Raw genomic sequence first — 16,766 nt, forward strand, 5'->3', positions numbered from 1 at the left:
CACTAACCCCCTAAAAACAAACAACCCTAAACCCCTAACAACAAACAACACTAACCTTCTAACAACAAACAACCCTAAACCCCTAACAACCAACAAGACTAACCCCCTAACCACAAACAACACTAACACCCTAACAACAAAAACATCTAAACCCCAACAAGAAACAACACTAAACCCCTAACAACAAACAACAATAACCCCCTAACAACACACAAAACGAAACCCCTAACAAGAAACTAACCTAACCCCGTAACAACAAACAACACTAACCCCGTAACAACAAACAACCCTAACCCACAAAAAACAAACAACCCTAAACCCCTAACAACAAACAATCCTAACCCCCTAAGAACCAACAACACTAACACCCTAACCACAAACAACACTAACACCCGAAAAACAAAAACCACTAAACCCCAACAAGAAACAACCCTAAACCCCTAACAACAAACAACACTAACCCCCGAACAACACACAACCCTAACCAAACAACAAACAACCCTAACCCACCAACAACAAACAACACTAACCCCCTAACAAGAACCTACCCTAACCCCCTAACAACAAACAACCCTAAACCCCTAAAATCAAAGAACACTAACACCCTAACAACAAACACCCCTAACCCCCTAACAACAAACAACACTAACCCCCAAACAACAAACAACCCTAACCCCTAAAAACCATAAACACTAACCCACTAACAACAAACAACCCTAACCCACTATCAACAAACAACCCTAACACCCTAACAACAAACAACACTAACCCCCGAAGAACAAACAACCCTAACCCCTAACATCAAACAGCACTAACCCCGTAACAGCAAACAACCCCAACCCCCAAGCAACAAACAACCCTAACCCCCTAACAACAAACAATCCTATCCCCCAACAACCAACAACACTAACCCCCAACCACAAACAACACTAACACCCTAACAACAAAAACCACTAAACCCCTACAAGAAATAACCCTAAACCCCTAACAACAAACAACACTAACCCCCTAACAACACACAACCCTAACCAAACAAAAAACAACCCTAATCCACTAACAACAAACAACCCTAACACCCTAACAACAAACAACACTAAACCCCTAACAACAAACAACCCTAAAACCCTAACATCAAACAACACTAACCCCGTAACAAAAAACAACCCTAACCCCCAAACAACAAACAACCCTAACCCCCTAACAACATAGAACCCTAACTCTCTAACAAGAAACAACACTTACCCCAACAACAAAAAACACTAACCCCCTAACAACAAACACCACTAACTCCCTAACAACAATCCTAAAAACCTAACAACAAACAACACTAACCCCCTAAAAATAAACTACACTAAACCCCTAACAACGAACAAACCTAACCCCCTAACAACAAACAACCCTAAACCCCTAAGAACAAACAACCCTAACCTTCTAACAACAAACAACCCTAACCCCCAATCAACCAACAACACTAACACCCTAACCACAAACAACACTAACACCCTAAAAACAAAAACTACTAAACCCCAACAAGAAACAACCCTAAACCCCTAACAACAAACACTAACCCCCTAACAATAAACAACACTAAACCCCTAACAAGAAACTAACCTAACCCCGTAACAACAAACAACCCTAACCTCCTAACAACAAACAACCTTAAACCCCTAACAACAAACAACCCTAAACCCCTAACAACAAACAACACTAACACCCTAACAACAAAAAACACTAAACCCCAACAAGAAACAACACTAAACCCCTAACACCAAACACTAACCCCCTAACAACAAACAACCCTAACCTTCTAACAACAAACAACCCTGACCCCCTAACAACCAACAACACTAACCCCCTAACCACAAACAACACTAACACCCTAACAAGAAAAACCACTAAACCCCAACAGGAAACAACACTAAACGCCTAAGAAAAAACAACAATTATCCCCTAACAACAAACAACACGAAACCAATAACAAGAAACTACACTAAACCCGTAAAAACAAACAACACTAACCCCGTAACAACAAACGTCCCTAACCCCCAAACAACAAACAACCCTAACCACCTAACAACAAAGAATCCTTACCCCCTAACAACCAACAACACTAACACCCTAACCAAAAACAACACTAACACCCGAAAAACAAAAACCACTAAACCCCAACAAGAAACAACCCTAAACCCCTAACAAACAACACTAACCCCCTAACAACACACAACCCTAACCAAACAACAAACAACCCTAACCCACTAACAACAAACAACACTGACCCCCTAAAAAGAACCTACCCTAACCCCGTAACAACAAACAACCCTAACCCCTAACAACAAACAACCCTAACCCCCTAACAACAAACAACCCTAAACCGCTAACATCAAAGAACACTAACACCCTACCAACAAATAACCCTAACCCCCTAACAACAAACAACACTAACCCCCAAACAACAAACACCCTAACCCCTAAAAACCAAAAACACTAACCCACTAACAGCAAACAACCCTATCCAACTAACAACAAACAACCCTAACACCCTAACAACAAACAACACTAACCCTCTAACAACAAACAACCCTAACCCCTAACATCAAACAACACTAACCCCGTAACAACAAACAACCCTAACCCCCTAACAACAAACATTCCTATCCCCCTAACAACCAACAACACTAACCCCATAACCACAAACACCACTAACACCCTAACAACAAAAACCACTCAACTCCAACAAGAAACAACCCTAAAGCCCTAACAACAAACAATACTAACCCCCTAACAACACACATCCCTAACCAAACAACAAACAACCCTATCCCACTAACAACAAACAACCCTAACACCCTAACAACAAACACTAACCCCCTAACAACAAACAACCCTAAACCCCTAACAACCAACAACCGTAAACACCAAACAACAAACACCACTAACCCACTAACAACAAACAACACTAAACCCCTAACAAGAAACAACCCTAACCCCTAAAAAAAAAAAACACTAACCCCCTAACAACAAACAACCCTAACACCCTAACAACAAACAACACTAACCCCCTAACAACAAACAACACTAAACCCCTAACATCAAACAACACTAACCCCCTAACAACAAAGAAAACTAACACCCTAACAACAAACAACACTAACACCCTAACAACAAAAACCACTAAACCCCAGCAAGAAACAACCCTATACCCCTAAATAGAAACAACACTAACCCCCTAACCACAAACAACACTAACAGCCTAACAACAAAAACCACTAAACCTCAACAAGAAACAACCCAAAACTCCTAAATAGAAACAACACTAACCACCTAACAACAACCTAACCCGCTAACAACAAACAACCCTAACCGCCAACAACAAACTACTCTAACCCACTAACAATAAACAACCCTAAGCCCCTAACAACAAAGAACCCTAACTCTCTAAGAAGAAACAACACTAAACCCCTAACAACAAAAAACACTAACCCCCTAACAACAATCCTAACAACCTAACAACAAACAACACTAACCCCCTAAAAATAAACTACCCTAAACCCGTAACAACAAACAACCCTAAACCCCTAACAACAAACAACACTAAACCCATAACAACAAACAAACCTAACCTTCTAACAACAAACAACCCTAACCCCCTAACAACCAACAACACTAACCCCCTAACCACAAACAACACTAACACCCTAACAACAAAAACATCTAAACCCCAACAAGAAACAACACTAAACCCCTAACAACAAACAACAATAACCCCCTAACAACAAAAACCACTAAACCCCTAACAAGAAAATAACCTAACCCCGTAACAACAAACAAACCTAAACCCCAAACAACAGATAACCCTAACCCGCTATCAAGAAACAATCCTAACCCTCTAACAACCAACAACACTAAACCCCTAACCACAAACAACACTAACACCCTAACAACAAAAACCACTAAACCCCAACAAGAAACAACCCTAAACCCCTAACAACAAACAACACTAACCCCCTAACAACACACAACCCTAACCAAACAACAAACAACCCTATCCCACTAACAACAAACAACACTAACCCCCTAACAAGAACCTACCATAACCCCGTAACAACAAACAACCCTAACCCCTAACAACAAACAACCCTAACCCCCTAAACAACCAAAAACACTAACCCCCTAACCACCAACAGCACTCACCCAGTAAAAATATAAAACACTAACCCCCTAAGAACAACCACTACGTATCCCCTGAAAACAAACAGCACTAACCCCTAACAAGAAAGAACCCAAATTCTCTAACAACAAACAACTCTAACCCCCTAACAACAAACAACTCTGAACCCCTGACAACAAACACCACTAACCCACTAACAACAAACAACACTAACCCCCTAACAAGAAACTACCCTAACCCCTAAAAACCAAAAACACTAACCCACTAACAACAAACAACCCTAACAGCCTAACAACAAACAACACTAACCCCCTAACAACAAACAACACTAAACCCCTAACATCAAACAACACTAACCCCCTAACAACAAACAACACTAACACCCTAACAACAAACAACACTAACAGCCTAACAACAAAAACCACTAAACCTCAACAAGAAACAACCCCAAACCCCTAAATAGAAACAACACTAACCACCTAACAACAACCCTAACCCCCTAACAACAAACAACCCTAACCCCCAGCAAGAAACTACTCTAACCCACTAACAACAAACAACCCTAAGCCCCTAACAACAAAGAACCCTAACACTCTAAAAAGAAACAACACTAACCCCCTAACAACAAAAAACACTAACCCCCTAACAACAAACACAACTAACCCCCTAACAACAATCCTAACAACCTAACAACAAACAACACTAACCCCCTAAAAATAAACTACACTAAACCCCTAACAACAAACAACCTTAAACCCCTAACAACAAACAACACTAAACCCATAACAACAAACAACCCTATCCTTCTAACAACAAACAACCCTAACCCCCTAACAAACAACAACACTAACCCCCTAACCACAAACAACACTAAAACCCTAACAACAAAAACATCTAAACCCCAACAAGAAACAACACTAAACCGCTAACAACAAACAACAATAATACCCTAACAGCAAAAACCACTAAACCCCTAACAAGAAACTACCCTAACCCCGTAACAAAAAACAAAACTAAACCTGCAACAAGAAACAACCCTAACCCCCAAACAACAAACAACCCAAACCCCTAACATCAAACAACACTAACCCCATAACAACAAACAACCCTAACCCACTAAAAACAAACATTCCTCTCCCCCTAACAACCAACAACACTAACCCCCTAACCACAAACAACACTAACACCCTAACAACAAAAACCACTAAACCCCAAGAGGAAACAACACTAAACCCCTAACAACAAACACTAACCCCCTAACAACAAACAACACTAAACCCCTAACAAGAAACTAACCTAACCCCGTAACAACAAACAACCCTAACCTCCTAACAACAAACAACCTTAACCCCCTAACAACAAACAACCCTAAACCCCTAAAAACAAACCATCCTAACCCCCTAACAACCAACAACGCACACCCCCTAACCACAAACAACACTAACACCCTAACCACAAACAACACTAACCCCGTAAGAACAAACAACACTAACCCCCTAACCACAAACAACACTAACACCCTAAAAACAAAAACTACTAAACCCCAACAAGAAACAACCCTAAACCCCTAACAACAAACACTAACCCCCTAACAGCCAACAACACTAAACCCCTAACAAGAAACTAACCTAACCCCGTAACAACAAACAACCCTAACCTCCTAACAACAAACAACCTTAACCCCCTGACAAACAACAACACTAACCCCCTAACCACAAACAACACTAACACCCTAACAACAAAAACTACTAAACCCCAACAAGAAACAGCCCTAAACCCCTAACAACAAACACTAACCCCCTAACAACAAACATCACTAAACCCCTAACAAGAAACTAACCTAACCCCGTAACAACAAACAACCCTAACCTCCTAACAACAAACAACCTTAAACCCCTAACAACAAACAACCCTAAAACCCTAAGAACAAACAACACTAACACCCTAACAACAAAAACCACTAAACCCCAACAAGAAACAACACTAAACCCCTAACAACAAACACTAACCCCCTAACAACAAACAACACTAAACCCCTAACAACAAACTAACCTAACCCTGTAACAACAAAGATCCCTAACCTCCTAACAACAAACAACCTTAACCCCCTAACAACAAACAACTCTAAACCCCTAACAACAAACCATCCTAACCCCCTAACAACCAACAACGCACACCCCCTAACCACAAACAACACTAACACCCTAACCACAAACAACACTAAGCCCGTAAGAACAAACAACACTAACCCCCTAACAACAAACAACACTAACACCCTAACAACAAAAACGACTAAACCCCAACAAGAAACAACCCTAAACCCCTAACAACAAACAGTAACCCCCTAACAACAAACAACACTAAACCCCTAACAAGAAACTAACCTAACCCCGTAACAACAAACAACACTAACCTCCTAACAACAAACAACCTTAAAACCCTAACAACAAACAACCCTAAACCCCTGACAACAAACAACACTAACACACTAACAACAAAAAACACTAAACCCCAACAAGAAACAACACTAAACCCCTAACAACAAACACTAACCCCCTAACAACAAACAACACTAAACCCCTAACAAGAAACTAACCTAACGCTGTTACAACAAACAACCCTAACCTCCTAACAACAAATAACCCTAACCCCCTAACAAACAACAACACTAACCCCCTAACCACAAACAACACTAACACCCTAACAACAAAAACTACTAAACCCCAACAAGAAACAACCCTAAACCCTAACAACAAACACTAACCCCCTAACAACAAACAACACTAAACCCCTAACAAGAAACTAACCTAACCCTGTAACAACAAACAACCCTAACCTCCTAACAACAAACAACCTTAACCCCCTAACAACAAACAACCCTAAACCCCTAACAACAAACAATCCTAACCCCCTAACAACCAACAACGCACACCCCCTAACCACAAACAACACTAACACCCTAACCACAAACAACACTAACCCCGTAAGAACAAACAACTCTAACCCCCTAACAACAAACAACACTAACACTCTAACAACAAAAACTACTAAACCCCAACAAGAAACAACCCTAAACCCCTAACAAAAAACACTAACCCCCTAACAACAAACAAAACTAAACCCCTAACAAGAAACTAACCTAACCCCGTAACAACAAACAACCCTAACCTCCTAACAACAACCTTAAACCCCTAACAACAAACAACCCTAAACCCCTAACAACAAACAACACTAACTCCCTAACAACAAAAACCACTTAACCCCAACAAGAAATAACACTAAACCCCTAACAACAAACACTAACCCCCTAACAACAAACAACACTAAACCCCTAACAAGAAACTAACCTAACCCTGTAACAACAAACAGCCCTAACCTCCTAACAACAAACAACCTTAACCCCCTAACAACAAACAACCCTAAACCCCTAACAACAAACAATCCTAACCCCCTAACAACCAACAACTCTCACCCCCTAACCACAAACAACACTAACCACCTAACCACAAACAACACTAACCCCGTAAGAACAAACAACACTAACCCCCTAACCACAAACAACACTAAAACCCTAACAACAAAAACTACTAAACCCCAACAAGAAACAACCCTAAACCCCTAACAACAAACACTAACCCCCTAACAGCAAACAACACTAAACCCCTAAAAAGAAACTAACCTAAACCCGTAACAACAAACAACCCTAACCTCCTAACAACAAACAACCCTAACCCCCTAACAAACAACAACACTAACCCCCTAACAACAAACAACACTAACACCCTAACAACAAAAACCACTAAACCCCAACAAGAAACAACACTAAACCCCTAACAACAAACACTAACCCTCTAACAACAAACATCACTAAACCCCTAACAAGAAACTAACCTAACCCCGTATCAACAAAAAACCCTAACCTCCTAACAGCAAACAACCTTAAACCCCTAACAACAAACAACCCTAAACCCCTAACAACAAACAACACTAACACCCTAACAACAAAAACCACTAAACCCCAACAAGAAACAACACTAAACCCCTAACAACAAACACTAACCCTCTAAAAACAAACAACACTAAACCCCTAACAAGAAACGAACCTAACCCTGTAACAACAAACAGCCCTAACCTCCTAACAACAAACCACCTTAACCCCCTAACAACAAACAACCCTAAACCCCTAACAACAAACAATCCTAACCCCCTAACAACCAACAACGCTCATCCTCTAACCACAAACAACACTAACCCCGTAAGAACAAACAACACTAACCCCCTAACAACAAACACTAACACCCTAACAACAAAAACTACTAAACCCCAACAAGAAACAACCCTAAACCCCTAACAACAAAAACTAACCCCCTAACAACAAACAACACTAAACCCCTAACAAGAAACTAACCTAACTCCGTAACAACAAACAACCCTAACCTCCTAACAACAAACAACCCTAAACCCCTAACAACAAACAACCCTAACCTTCTAACAACAAACAACCCTAACTCCCAAACAAACAACAACACTAACCCCCTAACCACAAACAACACTAACACCCTAACAACATAAACTACTAAAGCCCAACAAGAAACAACCCTAAACCCCTAACAACAAACACTAACCCCCTAACAACAAACAACACTAAACCCCTAACAAGAAACTAACCTAAACCCGTAACAACAAACAACCCTAACCTCCTAACAACAAACAACCTTAAACCCCTAACAACAAACAACCCTAAACCCCTAACAACAAAGAACACTAACACCCTAACAACAAAAACCACTAAACCCCAACAAGAAACAACACTAAACCCCTAACAACAAACACTGACCCCCTAACAACAAACAACACTAAACCCCTAACAAGAAACTAACCTAACCCTGTAACAACAAACAACCCTAACCTCCTAACAACAAACAACCTTAACCCCCTAACAACAAACAACCCTAAACCCCTAACAAACAACAACACTAACCCCCTAACCACAAACAACACTAACACCCTAACAAGAAAAACTACTAAACTCCAACAAGAAACAACCTTGATCCCCTAACAACAAACACTAACCCCCTAACAACAAACAACCCTAAACACCTAACAACAAACAACACTAACACCCTAACAATAAAAACCACTAAACCCCAACAAGAAACAACACTAAACCCGTAACAACAAACACTAACCCCCTAACAACAAACAACACTAAACCCCTAACAAGAAACTAACCTAACAATGTAACAACAAACAACCCTAACATCCTAACAACAAACATCCTTAACCCCCTAACAACAAACAACCCTAAACCCCTAACAACAAACAATCCTAACCCCCTAACAACCAACAACGCACACCCACTAACCACAAACAACACTAACAACCTAACCACAAACAACACTAACCCCGAAAGAACAAACTACACTAACGCCCTAACAACAAACAAAACTAACACCCTAACAACAAAAACTACTAAACCCCAACCAGAAACAACCCTAAACCCCTAACAACAAACACTAACCCCGTAACAACAAACAACACTAAACCCCTAACAAGAAACTAACCTAACCCCGTAACAACAAACAACCCTAACCTCCTAACAACAAACAACCTTAAACCTCTAACAACAAACAACCCTAAACCCCTAACAACAAACAACACTAACACCCTAACAACAAAAGCCACTAAACCCCAACAAGAAACAACACTAAACCCCTAACAACAAACACTAACCCCCTAACAACAAACAACACTAAACCCCTAACAAGAAACTAACCTAACCCTGTAACAACAAACAACCCTAAACTCCTAACAAAAAACAACCTTAACCCCCTAACAAACAACAACACTAACCCCCTAACCACAAACAACACTAACACCCTAACAACAAAAACTACTAAACCCCAACAAGAAACAACCCTAAACCCCTAACAACAAACACTAACCCCCTAACAACAAACAACACTAAACCCCTAACAAGAAACTAACCTAACCCCGTAACAATAAACAACCCTAACCCCCTAACAACAAACAACCTTAAACCCCTAACAACAAACAACCCTAAACATCTAACAAGAAACAACACTAACACCCTAACAACAAAAACCACTGAACCCCAACAAGAAACAACACTAAACCCCTAACAACAAACACTAACCTCCTAACAACAAACAACACTAAACCCCTAACAAGAAACTAACCTAACTCTGTAACAACAAACAACCCTAACCTCCTAACAACAAACAACCTTAACCCCCTAACAACAAACAACCCTAAACCCCTAACAACAAACAATCCTAACCCCCTAACAACCAACAACGCACACCCCCTAACCACAAACAACACTAACACCCTAACCACAAACAACACTAACCCCGGAAGAACAAACAACACTAACCCCGTAACAACAAACAACACTAACACCCTAACAACAAAAACTACTAAACCCCAACAAGAAACAACCCTAAACCCCTAACAACAAACACTAACCCCCTAACAACAAACAACACTAAACCCCTAACAAGAAACTAACCTAACCCCGTAACAACAAACAACCCTAACCTGCTAACAACAAACAACCTTAAACCCCTAACAACAAACAACCCTAAACACCTAACAACAAACAACACTAACACCCTAACAACAAAAACCACTAAACCCCAACAAGAAACAGCACTAAACCCCTAACAACAAACAACACTAAACCCCTAACAAGAAACTAACCTAACCCTGTAACAACAAACAACCCTAACCTCCTAACAAAAAACAACCTTAACCCCCTAACAAACAACACTAACCCCCTAACCACAAACAACACTAACACCCTAACAACAAAAACTACTAAACCCCAACAAGAAACAGCCCTAAACCCCTAACAACAAACACTAACCCCCTAACAACAAAAAACACTAAACCCCTAACAAGAAACTAACCTAACCCCGTAACAACAAACAACCCTAACCTCCTAACAACAAACAACCTTAACCCCCTAACAACAAACAACCCTAAACCCCTAAAAACAAACCATCCTAACCCCCTAACAACCAACAACGCACACCCCCTAACCACAAACAACACTAACACCCTAACCACAAACAACACTAACCCCGTAAGAACAAACAACACTAACCCCCTAACAACAAACAACACTAACACCCTAACAACAAAAACTACTAAACCCCAACAAGAAAAAACCCTAAACCCCTAACAACAAACACTAACCCCCTAACAACAAACAACACTAAACCCCTAACAAGAAACTAACCTAACCCCGTAACAACAAACAACCCTAACCTCCTAACAACAAACAACCTTAACCCCCTAACAACAAACAACCCTAAACCCCTAGCAACAAACAATCCTAACCCCCTAACAACCAACAACTCTCACCCCCTAACGACAAACAACACTAACACCCTAACCACAAACAACACTAACCCCGTAAGAACAAACAACAATAACCCCCTAACCACAAACAACAGTAACACCCTAACAACAAAAACTACTAAACCCCAACAAGAAACAACCCTAAACCCCTAGCAACAAACACTAACCCCCTAACAGCCAACAACACTAAACCCCTAACAAGAAACTAACCTAACCCCGTAACAACAAACAACCCTAACCTCCTAACAACAAACAACCTTAAACCCCTAACAACAAACAACCCTAAACCCCTAACAACAAACAACACTAACACCCTAACAACAAAACCACTAAACCCCAACAAGGAACAACACTAAACCCCTAACAACAAACACTAACCCCCTAACAACAAACATCACTAAACCCCTAACAGGAAACTAACCTAACCCTGTAAAAACAAACAAACCTAACCTCCTAACAACAAACAACCCTAACCCCCTAACAAACAACAACACTAACCCCCTAACCACAAACAACACTAACACCCTAACAACAAAAACTACTAAAAAACAACAAGAAACAACCCTAAAGCCCTAACCAGAAACACTAACCCCCTAACAACAAACAACACTAAACCCCTAACAAGAAACTAACCTAACCCCGTAACAACAAACAACCCTAACCTCCTAACAGCAAACAACCTTAAACCCCTAACAACAAACAACACTAAACCCCTAACAACAAACAACACTAACACCATAACAACAAAAACCACTAAACCCCAACAAGAAACAACTCTGAACCCCTAACAAAAAACACTAACCCCCTAACAACAAACAACACTAAACCCCTAACAAGAAACTAACCTAACCCTGTAACAAGAAACAGCCCTAATCTCCTAACAACAAACCACCTTAACCCCCTAACAACAAACAACCCTAAACCCCTAACAACAAACAATCCTAACCCCCTAACAACCAACAACTCTCACCCCCTAACCACAAACAACACTAACACCCTAACCACAAACAACACTAACCCCGTAAGAACAAACAACACTAACCCCCAACCACAAACAACACTAACACCCTAACAACAAAAACTACTAAACCCCAAAAAGAAACAACCCTAAACCCCTAACAGCAAACACTAACCCCCTAACAACAAACAACACTAAACCCCTAACAAGAAACTAACCTAACCCTGTAACAACAAACAACCCTAACCTCCTAACAACAAACCCTAACCCCCTAACAAACAACAACACTAAGCCCCTAACCACAAACAACACTAACACCCTAACAACTAAAACTACTAAACCCCAACAAGAAACAACCCTAAACCCCTAACAACAAACACTAACTCCCTAACAACAAACAACACTAAACCCCTATCAAGAAACTAACCTAACCCTGTAACAACAAACAACCCTAACCTCCTAACAACAACCTTAAACCCCTAACAACAAACAACCCTAAACCCCTAACAACAAACAACACTAACACCCTAACAACAAAAACCACTTAACCCCAACAAGAAATAACACTAAACCCCTAACAACAAACACTAACCCCCTAACAACAAACAACACTAAACCCCTAACAAGAAACTAACCTAACCCTGTAACAACAAACAGCCCTAACCTCCTAACAACAAACAACCTTAACCCCCTAACAACAAACAACCCTAAACCCCTAACAACAAACAATCCTAACCCCCTAACAACCAACAACTCTCACCCCCTAACCACAAACAACACTAACACCCTAACCACAAACAACACTAACCCCGTAAGAACAAACAACACTAACCCCCTAACCACAAACAACACTAAAACCCTAACAACAAAAACTACTAAACCCCAACAAGAAACAACCCTAAACCCCTAACAACAAACACAAACCCCCTAACAGCAAACAACACTAAACCCCTAACAAGAAACTAAACTAACCCCGTAACAACAAACAACCCTAACCTCCTAACAACAAACAACCTTAAACCCCTAACTACAAACAACCCTAAACCAATAACAACAAACAACACTAACACCCTAACAACAAAAACCACTAAACCCCAACAAGAAACAACACTAAACCCCTAACAACAAACACTAACCCCCTAACAACAAACAACACTAAACCCCTAACAAGAAACTAACCTAACTCTGTAACAACAAACAACCCTAACGTCCTAACAAAAAACAACCTTATCCCCCTAACAAACAACAACACTAACACCCTAACCACAAACAACACTAACACCCTAACAACAAAAACTACTAAACCCTAACAAGAAACAGCCCTAAACCCCTAACAACAAACACTAACCCCCTAACAACAAAAAACACTAAACCCCTAACAAGAAACTAACCTAACCCCGTAACAACAAACAACCCTAACCTCCTAACAACAAACAACCTTAAACCCCTAACAACAAACAACCCTAAACCCCTAACAACAAACAACACTAACACCCTAACAACAAAAACCACTAAACCCCAACAAGAAACAACACTAAACCCCTAACAACAAACACTAACCTCCTAACAACAAACAACACTAAATCCCTAACAAGAAACTAACCTAACCCTGTAACAACAAAGATCCCTAACCTCCTAACAACAAACAACCTTAACCCCCTAACAACAAACAACCCTAAACCCCTAACAACAAACAATCCTAACCCCCTAACAACCAACAACGCACACCCCCTAACCACAAACAACACTAACACCCTAACCAAAAACAACACTAACCCCGTAAGAACAAACAACACTAACCCCCTAACAACAAACAACACTAACACCCTAACAACAAAAACTACTAAACCCCAACAAGAAACAACCCTAAACCCCTAACAACAAACACTAACCCCCTAACAACAAACAACACTAAACCCCTAACAAGAAACTAACCTAACCCCGTAACAACAAACAACCCTAACCTCCTAACAACAAACAACCTTAAACCCCTAACAAGAAACAACCCTAAACCCCTAACAACAAACAACACTAACACCCTAACAACAAAAACCACTAAACCCCAACAGGAAACAACACTAAACCCCTAACAACAAACACTAACCCCCTAACAACAAACAACACTAAACCCCTAACAAGAAACTAACCTAACCCTGTAACAACAAACAACCCTAACCTCCTAACAACAAACAACCCTAACCCCCTAAGAAACAACAACATTAACCCCCTAACCACAAACAACACTAACACCCTAACAACAAAAACTACTAAACCCCAACAAGAAACAACACTAAACCCCTAACAACAAACACTAACCCCCTAACAGCAAGCAACACTAAACCCCTAACAAGAAACTAACCTAAACCCGTAACAACAAACAACCCTAACCTCCTAACAACAAACAACCTTAAACCCCTAACAACAAACAACCCTAAACCCCTAACAACAAACAATCCTAACCCCTTAACAACCAACAACTCTCACCCCCTAAGCACAAACAACACTAACACCCTAACCACAAACAACACTAACCCCGTAAGAACAACAACACTAACCCCCTAACCACAAACAACACTAACACCCTAACAACAAAAACTACTATACCCCAACAAGAAACAACCCTAAGCCCCTAACAACAAACACTAACCCCCTAACAACAAAAAACACTAAACCCCTAACAAGAAACTAACCTAACCCTGTAACAACAAACAACCCTAACCACCTAACAACAAACAACCCTAAACCCCTAACAACAAACAACCCTAACCTTGTAACAACAAACAACCCTAACCCCCTAACAAACAACAACACTAACCCCCTAACCACAAACAACACTAACACCCTAACAACAAAAACTACTAAACCCCAACAAGAAACAACACTAAACCCGTAACAACAAACACTAACCCCCTAACAACAAACAACACTAAACCCCTAACAAGAAACTAACCTAACCCTGTAAAAACAAACAACCCTAACATCCTAACAACAAACATCCTTAACCCCCTAACAACAAACAACCCTAAACCCCTAACAACAATCAATCCTAACACCCTAACAACAAAAACCACTAAACCCCAACAAGAAACAACACTAAACCCCTAACAACAAACACTAACCTCCTAACAACAAACAACACTAAACCCCTAAGAAGAAACTGACCTAACCCTGTAAGAACAAACAACCCTAACCTCGTAACAACAAACAACCGTAACCCCCTAACAAACAACAACACTAACCCCCTAACCACAAACAACACTAACACTCTAACAACAAAAACTATTAAACCCCAACAAGAAACAACCCTAAACCCCTAACAACAAACACTAACCCCCTAACAACAAACAACACTAAACCCCTAACAAGAAACTAACCTAACCCCGTAACAACAAACAACTCTAACCTCCTAACAACAAACAACATTAAACCCCTAACAGCAAACAACCCTAAACCCCTAACAACAAACAACACTAACACCCTAACAACAAAAAACACTAAACCCCAACAAGAAACAACACTAAACCCCTAACAACAAACACTAACCCCCTAACAACAAACAACACTAAACCCCTAACAAGAAACTAACCTAACCCTGTAACAATAAACAACCCTAACCTCCTAACAACAAACAACCCTAACCCGCTAGCAAACAACAACACTAACCCCCTAACCACAAACAACACTAACACCCTAACAACAAAAACTACTAAACCCCAACAAGGAACAACCCTAAACCCCTAACAACAAACACTAACCCCCTAACAACAAACAACACTAAACCCCTAAGAAAAAACTAACCTAACCCCGTAACAACAAACAACCTTAAACCCCTAACAACAAACAACCCTAAACCCCTAACAACGAACAACACTAACACCCTAACAACAAAAACCACTAAAACCCAACAAGAAACAACAGTAGACCCCTAACAACAAACACTAACCCCCTAACAACAAACAACACTAAACCCCTAACAAGAAACTAACCTAACCCTGTAACAACAAACAACCCTAACCTCCTAACAACAAACAACTTTAACCCCCTAAACAACCAACAACACTAACCCCCTAACCACCAACAGCACTAACCCAGTAAAAACAAAAAAAACTAACCCCCTAACGACAACCAACACAAATCCTCTAAGAACAACTCTAACCCCCTAACAACAAAAAACTCGGAACCCCTAACAACAAGCAACACTAACCCACTAACAACAAACAACCCTAAACCCCTAACAACAAACAACCCTTACCC

This window comes from Loxodonta africana, chromosome 10 (genome assembly GCF_030014295.1).
Source record: "Loxodonta africana isolate mLoxAfr1 chromosome 10, mLoxAfr1.hap2, whole genome shotgun sequence".
Lineage (NCBI taxonomy): Eukaryota > Metazoa > Chordata > Mammalia > Proboscidea > Elephantidae > Loxodonta > Loxodonta africana.